At 44.9% G+C, this 14,471-nt stretch overlaps 1 pseudogene; it reads left to right on the top strand.

The window, feature by feature from the left end:
• Positions 1–352: 352 nt before the first annotated feature.
• LOC142817624 (uncharacterized) lies at positions 353–14,241 on the top strand (annotated as a pseudogene).
• The last annotated feature ends 230 nt before the right edge of the window (positions 14,242–14,471 follow it).

Genomic DNA, 14,471 nt, shown 5'->3' with positions numbered 1-14,471 from the left:
ATGGCTTGCGGATTCTTTTCGCCAAATAGACAGACAATCTTTTTTGCTTCAAAACAAGTTTTCAGTAGGCAAACTGTAGAAAATTATTACCTACTGTCTAACAAAAAAGCTTAGCAATATTCTATCTTTCAAATGATGTACTTTATTACTTAATTTATTCACGTATTAAATATTTTTGTGCACAGCCGAGCGAAGTTGGCAGCGCATGACAGTGCGTCTGGCCACGTTGATCTTAAGTGCTCGCTCACTCTGTTGGCTGTTGTAATTGTAGGCTAGTTCCATTTTGTTACCGCTCACGCTGTTTTTTTCTTTCTCTTGTGCTGTGTGAGCATGGTTGGGTAAACTACGCAATATGCCTGGATGCTGCTGTGCACCGGGCTGCAACTCTAACTATGTTCATGGACCTAAAGCGCGGGTCTATCGGTTTCCGATGGACGCCGACCAAAGAACCGCATGGACGCGAGCGACCCCTCGCAAGGATTTTGCGCCCACAAAGTACACTGTGGTAAGTGTGTTCTTTCACTTGTCGCAGGTGCCTACGCATGTGTAAACTCACTCAGCTACGCAACTAAAAATCTTTCAATATTCATTACTTGTGAGCTATGCCTTCGGGGCACTTCTAGCATATATTACGAAGGACATGAATCACGCAGTATTAGTAATCGGACAAGGTTCCTTTTGGCGTTGCATAAATGGTTGCCAGACTGGAAGGGTGGTTGTTGCCAAACTGCCGCTAAATTAGGCTGAAAAATTTTCTCTTGTAGTTGTGGTTTTTTCGTAAGAGTTTGGAGCTATCCGCGGTGCATTTCTTGGCTGAAAATTTTTCTCCTGTAGTTGCGGCTTCTCCGTAAAAGTTTGGTGCTATCCGCGGAGCATTTCTTGGCTGAAAATTTTTCTCTTGTTGTTGTGGCTTCTCTGTAAGAGTTTGGTGCTATCCGCGGTGCATTTCGCAAGAGCATGAGCGACGCTTGCCGTTTTAATTAACGGAATGAACCGAGCCTAGCAGAAGTCGCGCGTGGTGCTGCCATGCAATTAAGAGGCCGTTTTAATTGCGTTTCAATTAACGAAATGAACCGCAATTTACAAAATTCGTTTTTTTACGGAATGAACCGCACTTAGCAGAAGTCGAGCGCGGCGCTGCTGCGCAATTAAGAGGCCGTTTTAATTAACGAAATGAACCACCCATTACAGAAGTCGAGGCGCGTTCTCTTGCTGTGTGCGCAGCTGTGCGATTAAGATATCGCGTCTCAGTATTAGGGATTACGGGAAAAGCTGAATAGAGTCGCAGGAGGTGATGCACTGCCCGCCTCCCCCCTTACTTTTCTTTTTTTTTCTCTCTCAGCTGATCGTGTCGCGTCGACCGCGCGCTACGACGAGGGACGCTACGCTTGCCCTAGCTGTGTCAGCACAAGACATATCGTTCGGACTCGTATATACATGTGATGAATAAGCATTCCAAGGCTGGTTAATCGGGGTACGTCCGATATGCTACAGCTATGTACGCCTGGAAGGCTGCTTTATCGAAGCAGACGGAGCGAATTAAGCGCGACTTGCGCGTACCTGTAAATGGGACCCGGCCGACGAGCCGCCGTCGCTTACAGGGCCCCACCCACAATAAGCACAAATTGTCTTTCAGCTCAAGAGCGCAGTATAAAACAATAGGGTGGGTGCATAAGAATAAAATGGCATATGATGTCTCACTACGCGCTCATCACTCACGATATGGCAGGGATCCCTAAACGGAATATCGGCGAGCGATCACCTCCATTAATCGAAGGAAAGGGTCTTTCACGTTGAGACGTGCAACGATCAAGTACGTCTCGAGAGGCAAAAAAGGAGCCTTGCCCCTGTCTACCCTGCATCGTGAGTGTCCCGCGGAGCTGGGACAGCTAGCTGTTTCCTGCAACCATTGTACCTGAAGTGTGGGTCTGCTCGTTTTTTTTTTTTTTTTTTTGCCGGGGCGATTGTACGTGACGACTTACGGCATCCTGGGTCACCATAATTAAGCCGAGGTCCTTGTGAATTCCCCATCACTCGGATGTCGGCGGCCGCTTCTGTGCTGTTCCCGACTGTCTGCAGGTCGAACTGCCGCTCGAAGCGATGGCGTCTTCGACAGTCCAATAACGCGACGGCTCCTGAAATGGTGACAATGTACTTTGCACAACTAACGTTACGGCATTTCATAAGGATCACGATCCTAAGGCTTAGGGATTGCGACCGAGATAGGGAGCACCGAATAAGGAAACTTAAGAGGTTTACGTGAGGAAGTTTGGCCATGTCTCGACGCCCAATGCACTGAGCCCTAAGTGGTGTACTGTTTACGTGATACGTGGGTCACATCACGTAGCATCACGTAACGTCGTTCGCACTCCCGCTCAAATCACCGTTGCTGTGGAGAAGGAGGGGCACCGAAGTGGAGCACGTGGCCTAGGTGTTGTACGATTCGAGGCGTCTTCGCCAATCCCGTATTTTCACACATATGCTCGCGTCGCGTCGGCGCCGTGACCCACCCCCTCTTTCTCCGCAGACGCTCGCGTCGGGTCGGCGCCATGTCAACCAACGTTAGAGGTACAAAAAGGTTTTTTATGTTTTTTTTATTCCAGGCGTCTTTGCCCACCCCTCTTTTTCCGCAGACACTCGCGTCGCGTCGGCTCGGCGCCATGTCAACCAACGTGAGAAGTCCAAAAGGTTTTTTATGTTTTTTTTTATTCCAGGCGTCTTTTGCCCATCCCGTCTTTCTCCGCAGATGCTCGCGTGGCGTTAGGGCCGTTGCCCATCCACTGTTTCTCCGCAGATCCTCGCGCCACGTCGGCGCCGTGACCCACCCCCTCTTTCCCCGCTTACGCTGCATCACGTAGGCGACCTGTCAACGTTAGAGCGCTCTATATCCCCCTTTAACCTCATGACCCTTATAAAATGCCGTAACGTTAGCCATGCAAGCTACACTGTTACCAGTTCAGGAAGCGTGTCGTCATGGCCACTCCACGGATAGACCCCAGCATTGTCGAAATCGCCGACATCATAAGGTACCCGGCCGCGGAAGAGGCCTTCGTTCGTGAAATCGGACTGTCGCCTGCGCCATCGCTTCGACCAGCAGCACATTCTTCCCGGGACGACGGTGTACAGCAACGAGTGGGCCGCGTACCAGTGCATACCGAGACTTGTGGATGCCAACGGAACACCGCTAAACTTGGACTGGCACACCGTGAACCACAGTGTCAACTTCGTTGATCCTACGACAGGCGCCAACATGCAAAGGATTGAAAGTGAATGGCAAAAGGCCAAGCGCCGTCTCGTTCGCAACAGCATCAAGACGACTACCTCACTTATGCCGTGTCACCTCGCCTGGCTTTGGTGGAGATCAATGAACGCACGTCCCAACGTGAAAGACGCTTTTCTTCGATTAATGGAGGTAATTGCTCGCCAGTATCCAGTTTAATTGTGATTAGCGCGTAGTGAGACATATTGTCATTTTATTCTTATGTTTATGTTGTCATTAGGTTGCATTATTATTGTCATTTTTATGTTTATTATGTCATTTTATTCTTATTGTATACTAAGCTCTTGAGCTGAGAAACAATACGCAATTATCATTTGGAATTTTGGTAGTTTGTGCTTATTGTGGGTGGGGCCCTGTAAGCGACGGTGGTTCGTCGGCCGGGTCCCATTTACAGGTACGCGCAAGTCGCGCTTAATTCGCTCCATCTGCTTCGATAAAGCAGCCTTCCAGGCGTACATAGCTGTAGCATGTCCGACGTATCCCGATTAACCAGCCTTGGAACGCTTATTCATCACATGTATATACGAGTCCGAACGATATGTCTTGTGCTGACACAGCTAGGGCAAGCGTAGCGTCCCCCGTCGTAGCGCGCGGTCGACGCGACACGATCAGCTAAGAGAGAGAAAAAAAAGAAAAGTAAGGGGGGAGGCGGGCAGCGCATCACCTCCTGCGACTCTCTTCAGTTTTCCCCGTAATCCCTAATACTGAGACGCAATATCTTAATCGCACAGCTGCGCACACAGCAAGAGAATGCGCCTAGACTTCTGCTAGACTCAGTTCATTCTGTTAATTAAAACGAATTCTGTAATGCGCGGTTCATTCCGTTAATTAAAACGGCCTCTTAATATCGCAGCTGCGCCACGCTTGACTTCTGCTAGGCGCGGTTCATTCCGTAAATGAAACGAATTCTGCAATGTGCAGTTCATTCCGTTAATTAAAACGGCCTCTTAATTGTGCAGCAGTGCCGCGCTTGACTTCTGCTAGGCTCGGTTCATTTCGTTAAGTAAAACGCAATTAAACGGCCTCCTAATTGCATGGCAGCACCACGCGCGACTTCTGCTAGGCTCGGTTCATTCCGTTAATTAAAACGGCCAGCGTCGCTCATGCTCTCGCGAAATGCACCGCGGATAGCACCAAACTCTTACGGAGAAGCCACAACTACAAGAGAAAAATTTTCAGCTAAGAATTGCACCGCGGATAGCACCAAACTCTTACGGAGAAGCCACAACTACAGAATAAAACTTTTCAGCCAAATTTAGCGGCAGTTTGGCAACAACCACTCCAAAGTCTGGCAACAAATTTATGCAACGCCAAAAGGAACCTTGCCAGTAATCGTGCTGTTTGCCGAATTTTTGTTTTCGCGCGACCAGTCTTGACAAACAGGTAGTTTCCTCGCAATCTCACGCCTAGCTGATGGCCCGAGTTGCTCTAAACGGACTGCAGCGCCTGATCAAACCCTATGAGAGTTAGATTTAATAAACAGCGCTCGCCTGTTAGGCCGCCTAACAAGGCATTGCTACTATGATAATGCCTAATAATACAGCCACATTTTCTGATATGTAGTTGACGAATGTCCACTAACTTTTTCTTGCTTGATTTTTGTGCTATAAGCTCTGTTTAATTTTTCTTTTTTTTTCAGGTGTGTGAGAAGCACTTTCATACAAGTGATTTTGTGACCACGTCGACCTATCAAGATGAGAAAACCGGACGAGTACTTGAAGTTCCTCTCCAGATGAGACGACTCAAGCCTGGTGCTATCCCGAGCCTATTTCCAAACTGCCCTTCGTATCTTTCTCGTCCTACTACTGTTGTCCGGGAAGGTCCTGAAGAGAAGCGGCTTCGTCTAGAGGGAGAATCACTACAGAAGGCAATAAGGCAGTCCGCTGAAGCTTACAAAGAAGAGAAGAAAAAGAATAACATCAGTACTTTTGAAGACTTGCTCACCGCTCTGACAAGTTTCCAGACAAACTCCTTCTGGAAAAAACTTGTTACTCACGACAAAGTCCTCTTCCTAAACTTCGATTCTCAAGAAGCTCCAACTGCGTGTTTTTCTGTGACAGTGTCAGCTGATTTGATTGTGAAAGTGTTCGTTGGTGACGTGCAGCTTAACAAGCTTGAGACCCTCGTGCTTCCTGTTTTTTTGTGTGATCTGCGGGAAATCGACAAGGTCCTTATGGCTGTGCAAAGTTTGGCAGGAAACTTCTCCGACAGCGAAGAACGCTTGCAGATTGTCATGAAGAAGACAGTGAAAACACTGTATGAACTAGCGTCACAAAGTTTCCCACATGAGTGGCAAGTGGAAGTTGTGAAGTTCGTAAAACAGCAAGTCGGCATTTTACTGAGCAGAACTTTGAGATACCCTGTGGACTTGCTGGTATTTGCTAGCCTTGTGTTCACAATATCTCCATATGCGTACAGATTTATTAGGTCCACATCAAAGTTGAAACTTCCACATCCCGAAACAATTAGACGTGCTTGTGGGTCATACCGTGTGAACCCATGCTCTGAGCAACAAGATGCTTTATTTCTGTCGTATACAAAGAGGCTGGCCGTAGGAATGGATGACCACGAAAAAACTGTGACCCTTGTCATGGACGAAATTCATCTGCAGCCCTACATTGATTACAAAGGTGGTGGTCTAGTAGGAATGGCTACAAACAGTCAAAACGCAGCAAAAACTGCATATGTGTTTATGATTCAAAGCCTCCTGTCGTCAAGCAAAGACGTAGTGCACATCCTACCAGTGGCAAAAATAGATGCAATACAGCGGCATAAATTTTTTCGTGAGCTCATTAATGGGCTGGAGGCAACAGGCTTTCTAGTAATCGCGGTTCTTTCAGACAACAACGCCATCAATGGGAAGGCAATGTCATTTTTTTCAGAGCCACGGAAGGTTGATACGGTCTACAAGCATCCATCAGACCAATCAAGACCACTGTTTTTTATTTTAGATTCTGTTCATGTTTTAAAATGCATACGAAACAATTGGCTTAACCAGCGTAACAGTGGTAAATGTATGTTTTTTTTTAGACATCAATCGACTACCTGACAAGCCGTGCATGCTAACAGCTTCATTCAACACGCTGCGAGAGCTCCATGAGAGAGAAAGAAATGAGCTTGTACGACTTGCTCCAACATTGTCTTTGAAGGCACTGAAACCTTCGAACTTAGAGCGACAAAACATGAAATTTGTTCTCAAGGTGTTCAACAGTTTCACAATCACAGCTCTCAACAGTGCACAAGCAGCAGAACTGCAGCATGCCAAAAGCACGGCCGATTTTATTAGCACTGTCGTAATGTGGTGGCGCATAGTGAATGTTAAGACGCCGAATAAAGGGAGGCACCTTCGAGATGACTTACAAGAGCCCATAAAGGCAGTTTGTTGCCCTCAAGTTGAGTTTTTGAACAAAATAGTCAGTTGGCTCGACTACTGAAGAAGCCTCAAGCATGACACTGGTCATTTCAGTCATGAGACGCACAATGCATTGCGTCACACGTCTCTTGCTCTTGTTCAGGTGACAAGCTACTGCCTTGAAAAGCTTGGATTCAGGTACGTCTTACTGGGGAAATTCCAGTCAGACTGCCTTGAAGACAAGTTTGGCAGGTACCGACAGTTAAGTGGCGCACAGTACCATATCTCCATACGGCAGATGTATGAAGCGGAGCACAAATTGAGGCTGCAGAAGGTCCTCGAGCTGCCAGAGAGTGACGAGATTCTTCTATGTGCCTCCACTGATGAATTTCGTGATGCTTTAAAGCAATTCCAGATTGTAGTTTATTTATTTATTTATTTATTTATTTATTTATTTATTGTACCCTCAGGGCCAGAGGCATTGAAGAGGAGAGTGGGTTTACAAAAAATGGATTCAGAAGGTGAGTAAAGGGGAGTACAGGATTCAACGTTTACTGAATAATCAATTTTAGCTGATAACAAAGTTAGGACACAAAAGTAGAACAAAAGAGATCTGGTGTACATACTTTAAATAATCCTAGTATACAATTTTAGCTACAAAACACATCAGAACACGCAAGAACATAAAAAAACGAAAAAGGCACACGTAATAAGTAACCTCAGTTTACAATGTTTGTTAGTGCAGCGCGAAACAGCTGATAATCAGTAACCGCAGCAGTCGCTCCAGGAAGCTGGTTCCAGTCTTTGCTTGTGCGTGGGACAAAAGATTCTGAACACGTAATTGTTTGGCATATAGGTATACCAACTTTGTGCGCATGATCGATGCGAGAGGACACGTAGGACGGTGAAAGAAAAAGATTAGCCCGAAGGTTTTATGGAAGATTTTATGAAAAAGGCACAGGCAAAAAAACTTACGACGAGAAGAAAGGGAAGTCAGCTGCAACGAGTTTTTCATAGCTGTAACGCTTGCTGTTCGATCGTAATCGTGTAGGATAAACCGGTCAGAGTTATTTTGGACCAGTTCGAGGGCTTTGATCAGATAAACCATGTTGGGATCCCAAACTGAAGCAGCATATTCTAATTTACTTCGAACCAAGTTCTCATACATCAGTAGTTTTAGAGAGGCAGGTGAAGAAGAAAAATTGCGACGAAGATAGCCTAACATACGGTTTGCATTGTTAATAATGTTGCTTATGTGAACGGACCAGGTCAGGCAAGAAGTAATGTGCACACCTAAGTACCGGTAGGATGAAACACAATCGAGTAGAACATTATTAAGATGGTACGAGGCGGGGGTGGTTGAAGTTCGACATACGCGTAAAACTTTACACTTTTTAATATTAAGGTTCATTAGCCAAAGACTGCACCAGTTTGAAATAGCGTTAAGGTCGTTTTGTATAATACTAACATCGCTTGTGTCGTTAATTTCACGAAATATCACACAATCGTCAGCGAACAGGTGTATGTTTGATGAAACGCAATCAGTGAGGTCATTGATGTAAATTAAAAATAAGAGGGGGCCCAGGACTGAGCCTTGGGGTACGCCCGAATTAACAGAACATTCTGGGGAATTTCATTTCATTTCATTTATTTTCTCTCAATGCACAAGGCGTTACAGAGAGGAGTGGTGAAAAACAAACAAACAAACTGTACAAACAAATGGAGCATGTTTAAAAAGGGTATGCGTTTATGGTATTCTTGAAGTTGGTCGGGTCAGTGATGGATGCAATGGAAGCGGGAAGGTGATTCCAGTCCGTGCTTGTTTTGGGCACGAATGAATTAAAATGGAGGTTTGTACGGCTGCTTGGAATTCCAACTTTGAAGTGGTGATCGCTGCGGGATGAAATGTAGGATGGCGGCAAAAAAAGCGAGTTACTCAGTGAGTGCATGGTATGGTACAACTTGTGGAAGAGGCACAAGCGAGAGATTTTGCGGCGAAATGATAGGCTGGGTAGATTTAAGGTTGACTTCATATGGGTTACGCTTGCTGTACGGGAATAGTTCGACAAAATGAAACGAGCGGCGCGATTTTGAATTGCTTCGATGCTACTGATATGGATGTTTACGTGGGGATCCCATACAGATGATGAATATTCTAGCTTTGGTCGGACTAATGTTTTATAGAGCAGAAGTTTCAGTTGCATCGGGGCAAGGGAGAAGTTACGGCGTAAATAACCAAGTGTGCGGTTAGCATTGTTTTTAATAATGTCAATGTGAGACTGCCAGGAAAGGTTGTCAGAAATTGTAATGCCAAGGTACTTGTATGAGCTAACTTTAGTAAGGAGAGAATTATTAAGTACATAGTTAGTAGAAATATTACATGTTCGACGTGAGACTCTCATTACTTTGCATTTAGTAACATTAAGCTTCATTAGTCAAGTATCGCACCAAGATGAAACATTGTCTAAGTCACACTGAAGGGCAAGGTGGTCAGAAGGGGTTTTAATTTCTCGGTAAATAACACAGTCATCGGCGAAAAGTTTAATAGAAGAAGAGATGTTATGTGGCAAATCGTTAATGTAAATCAGGAAGAGTAGTGGGTCAAGAACGGATCCTTGGGGGACGCCAGAGGTTACGGGTGAGAGGGGAGAGTTGCATTCATTCGCAGTTACAAATTGGGAGCGGTCTATTAAAAAGCATTCAATCCATTTTAATATGTTAGCATCAAGATTAAGTTTGCTTAGTTTTAGCAGTAGAAGTTTATGGCATACAGTGTCAAAAGCTTTAGCGAAGTCGAGAAAAATACAGTCAACAAGGGAAGAAGCGTCAATGGCAAGAAAAAGGTCATTAGTAAGGCAGAGAAGTTGGGTCTCGCATGAGTACTGTTTCCGGAATCCATGCTGGTTATCACTAAGGAACGAGTTGTTTTCTAAAAAAGTGATTATGTGGGAGTAGATGACGTGTTCCATGAGCTTACACGGTATACTTGTTAACGATATGGGCCTGTAATTGCGGGGGTTATGAACGTCACCTGATTTGTGAAGAGGAACCACCTTTCCCGCTTTCCAGTCGCCCGGGAGGCAATGACATTCCAAAGACTGTGTGAAAAGCTTACATAAAATGACAGATGAGTAAACAGAGGTATTATGCAAAAACTTTGCACAGATACCGTCTTCACCTGGAGCACTGGCTAATTTCAAGTTTTCTATTAATTTTTGTATGCCGACACAGTCAAATAAAAGGGGTTCCATGGCAACAAAGTTGTGGGTGGGGGTATCGGGAAAGGAAAGCGCTGTAGGTTTAACAAAGCACGATGAAAACACAGAGCTTAAAATGACACAACACTCTTCTTTTGGTGCACGGCTGTTATCATCATGGATTAATTCTATCGCCTTTTTTTCATTTCCCCTAATCATCTGCCAAAATTTCTGAGGGTTAGTTGCAAGCAGAGAGGGAAGCGTTTGTTGATAATAATTTTCTTTTGCGACGGATAATGCGCGAGTGTACTCGTCAGCTGCGTGATGATAAGCGGACCACCTTTCCGCGTTGTTAGTTAGCTTTGCCCTTCGAAAAATTCGTTTCTTTTTATTCAGTAGTCGTTTTAGTGTAAGCGTGAACCAAGGGGACTTTGCGCTTTGCCTAATTCTGCGGAGCGGAATAAAACGATTGGTAAGTTCTGCTACCTTCTGCTTAAACAAACTCCAGTTTTGTTGCACGGACCTTTCCAGAAATTGCGAAAGGTAATTGTTTAGGAAAAGCTGAAGCTCATTATTAATTGAAACATAGTCGGCTCTTTTGTAGTCCCTAAAAACTTTTGAGCTATCATTTCTTTTAGTTGCTTTAGTCATGTTAAAATGAATAGCTAGATGGTCGCTTATGCCCGGAATAACTGATAGGGATTTAATTAGGTCGGGATGCGTGGTCAGCACCAAGTCTAGAACTGAGGAGGTGGACGAGGTAATGCGGGTTGGAGCGTTAACCAGCTGGGTAAGGTTAAAGTCTGAACACACATCAAGAAAGGCAGCACTGTCAGCAGAAGTTGATGAAATTATTGGGAAAGGGGGAGACCACGAAACATCAGGGAAGTTAAAGTCACCTAGGAGAAACATAGGTGCAGCCGGAAACCTTACTTGCAACTTATTTAGTACATCGTGTAATTCATTTGCGAAACCGGTAGTAAGGCTAGGAGGCCGGTAGCAGCCACAAACAACGATATCTTTGTGGTTAATGCGAACACACGCGACAACAATTTCAAGCGGTGAAACAACAGGCACGCTGAACGAGCTATTCTCGTCGCTAACGGCAATCAATACGCCGCCCCCGCGCCTCGTACCCCGGTCACAGCGGTAGAACTTAAACTTTTTTGAACAGTTAAATATTTCGTTATTTTCAATTTCCGCGGACAGCCAAGTTTCAGTTACTACGACGACATCAGCTAGACATGTATCTATTAGCGCAGATAGGGCATCACGCTTGTTAGTAACACTTCGAGAATTACATAGCAAAAAAGAAAATTCATGAGCTCGAAAATGCTTATCTAGCTATCGATGTGAAGGAGGAGCGCTGGCCCCTGCGCATTCTGCATTGCTTACTTCGGGAGCAACGTGGACGGGGTTATCATAAATAGGTCCTGCCTCGGTTACACGATCGGTGACCGGACAATAAACGTAGGCTTTCTTGTTGATTAGTATCTTGTTATACTTCAAGTAATATGGCTGCCCAGTGCTTTTCGCAAAATTTAAAAGCTTTTTCTGCACGTGGCGCGTGGCCTTGCAGAAATCTTCGCTAACTGACACGGGGGTGCTGCGAAGCATCGATTTCTTAGTAAAGACACTTTCTCTTGTTTTAAACGAACTGAAGCGAACAATAACAGGTCGACATTTGTTCTGTACATATGTTCCAAGCCTGTGTGCACGGGAGATGGCTTCATTAGGAAGTTCCAGTTTAAGAGACGCAGACAGGATTTCACGGATTTTTAGCTCCGATTCGGCCCAGGTTTCCGAGGCAGAATCCAATATCCCATAAAAAATTAGGTTCTCCCTACGAGAGCGATCCTCGAAGTCATCAAGCCGTGAACTGAGAGCGACACTTTCGTGTCGCACGGCAGCCGTTACAAGACCTTGTATCTGTGCATTGTCGGGAACGCTCTCGAGGGTAAGAACCTTCTGTTCAAGTACAGTTAGTCGGGTGGTTAAATCTGTTACTTTGGCATCAAGTAGCAACTGGTTTTCTTTAACTTCGTTAATAGTCCTCTGCAAGTTGTCATGACGCTCATCCAAGTGTGCGGTTAGTTTGCTGATGGCGGCTAATACTTCGCTATTCGGACCAGGATTCTGTTCAATATCCCCGCAAAGAAGAAGTTCCTTTATAACAACAAAACACTCTGCGACTATATCAAGCAACACATGTGGGCATGGAAGGAGCAGCAGACAATAGTTGCTAGATCGCTTAGCGCTATAATCTTGGAAGGGACCAACCTGTACAAAAAGCAAAAAGTGGTTGGATGAGACCATGGTGGCGGCCGCTCCGTTCCACTGCCCACTGAGGCGCGCGGTGCAAGGCTGGCTGTATTTGTAGTTTTCTGGGTGGCTTGACGATGTCGATGCGGTTGGCTTGGTGGCAGCGTAAGGGGTTACCGGAACGAGAGGTTGAAGTGGCTCCGGGCAACAACGGCTCGGTTCGGGCTGGGGAGGGCACGTGCCGTTTGGCGTGCCAGGCGCATGTGGTTCCACGCAGTCTGGCGAGCTCGTGCTGATGACTGCGAATGCGAATTATATGAGTTGGCTGCAACAAACTGTGTACGGCCACACAAAAAGTGTTCAAGCCATTTGAACACGTCACGATCAAAGTTAAGTTTGCTAAGTTTCAGGAGCAGGAGACTATGGGACACTTTCTCAAAGGCTTTTGCAAAATCTAAAAAAATACAGTCCGCTTTGGAACGACGGTCAAGAATGCGGTGAAGCTGGTGTGTAAAAGACAGTAATTGGGTTTCACATGAAAATCCCTTTCGAAAACCATGTTGTGCATCCGTGAAAAATGAATTGGATTCGAGAAACGTTACGATGCTTGTGTACAAGACATGCTCCAAGACTTTACAAGGAATGCTCGTAAGGGATATAGGGCGGTAATTCAAAGGAGATTCTTTGCTACCTGATTTGTGAACGGCGACCACCTTACCGATTTTCCACTGGATGGGTAGAGACCCGCTGTCAATGGATTGTTGAAAAAGTTTGGTAAGAAGAATTGAAGAATACGAGGCCGTACCTTGAAGAAATTTAGAAGTTATAAGATCGACACCTGGGCTTGAAGAGGGCTTAAGTGACTGTATTATTTTAGAAATTCCCCGAGTGTCAATAATAATTGAATTCATGAGTGGATAATCGTGCAGCTTTGGGGAAGGAATAGATGTACTGGAAGAAACCACAAAATTACTACAAAAAAACCTGTTCAAGACAACCGGACACTCATTGTCGGGAATGGATTCGTCATTATGGTCCAGCAGTTTAATTGACTCAGTCGTGCTTGGATTAATTACACGCCAAAAGCTTTGAGGATTGTTTAGAAGCAGGCTAGGTAAGGTACTCTGGAAAAAGTTGGATTTTGCATTTTTGACAGCGGATACATAGGAATTGTTGGCTACTTTGTATGTAACCCACCGAGCGTTCGTGGGCAGCAGTTTCGCTTTACGGTAAAGGCGCCTCTTGCGATTTGATAGACGTTTTAAGTAGACATTGTACCATGGAGCTCTGGCATGCGAAGAGATTTTGCGAAGCGGGATGTATTTGTTGGTTAGCTCGTCGCCTTTTCGCAGGAATAAGTTCCAGTTAGCTTCAACTGTACGATTGTCGAAATTGACTAGAAAAATGTCAAGAAAAGTGGACAGTTCAGTGTTAATGGCATCGAAATTTGCTTTCATATAATCACGAATTTGCTTAGTTGTCTTACGTGTTTCTAGAGCTGGTACTGAGATGTCAAAAGAAAGGATTAAATGATCAGATAAACCGGGTAAATATGTCATGCACGAGACAGAGTCGGGGCGTGAGGTAAGTACGAGGTCTAGTACCGTTGCTGTGCTGTCTGTTATTCTTGTCGAGAAGAGGACATTGGAGAAGAGGACATTGCTGCAAAGCAGCACACACTTCCAGCTACAACTTATGTCGCTGGTTATTGCGCACATGCTGCACTCAAGAAGCTTAAGTGTGCATTTTGTAAAGAGAATCTAGTTGTTGAGAGTAGGACTCTTACAATCAAGGCAGACGAGCTCGTAACGAGTATCACAAGAGGTGGACTTAAGTTTCCCCAAGCCATCGTTGTGAACGCTGTACTGATGATGAATATTGTTCTGGAGAAACTGACAAGCGAAAAACACGCAGTCAAATTTTATGCCTGTGAAAAGCAGAAAGAACTGCTTGTTTCAATGACAACACTCTTCCTTGAGTGGAATGAAGACTTTGATGTTTGTGACAATGGCCATACGCCACATGTAGTGGTGGGGTACATACTTAGTGCAGCAGCCAACACTTTGTTAAACAACCTTTGCAAACGAGAAAACAACAAGCTGTCTGAAGCCAAAGCAGCTAAACGGAAACTGAAGACACTCCAGGAATAATCTCTCGCACATGACTGATGATTTGTCCTTTGTGTTTATGAAGCCAAGTCGTTTGAGCTCCCAGTTTCAACACCTTCTACAAGATCATTTTAAAAGTGTTAAAAGCTTTATCTCCACAATTTTTTAAAGTATTGTCACCTTTTTTTCCTTTTGCTGTGAACATTGCCTTTCTTTTGGCACTTGAGCTGTTATGTGGAAGAATCATTTGAAGATTTAAATAGATCATAGCT

Source organism: Rhipicephalus microplus, chromosome 5 (assembly GCF_043290135.1).
Source record: "Rhipicephalus microplus isolate Deutch F79 chromosome 5, USDA_Rmic, whole genome shotgun sequence".
Taxonomy (NCBI): domain Eukaryota; kingdom Metazoa; phylum Arthropoda; class Arachnida; order Ixodida; family Ixodidae; genus Rhipicephalus; species Rhipicephalus microplus.
The sequence above is the reverse complement of the archived record's forward strand: the minus strand, read 5'-3'. Positions and strand labels throughout refer to the sequence as shown.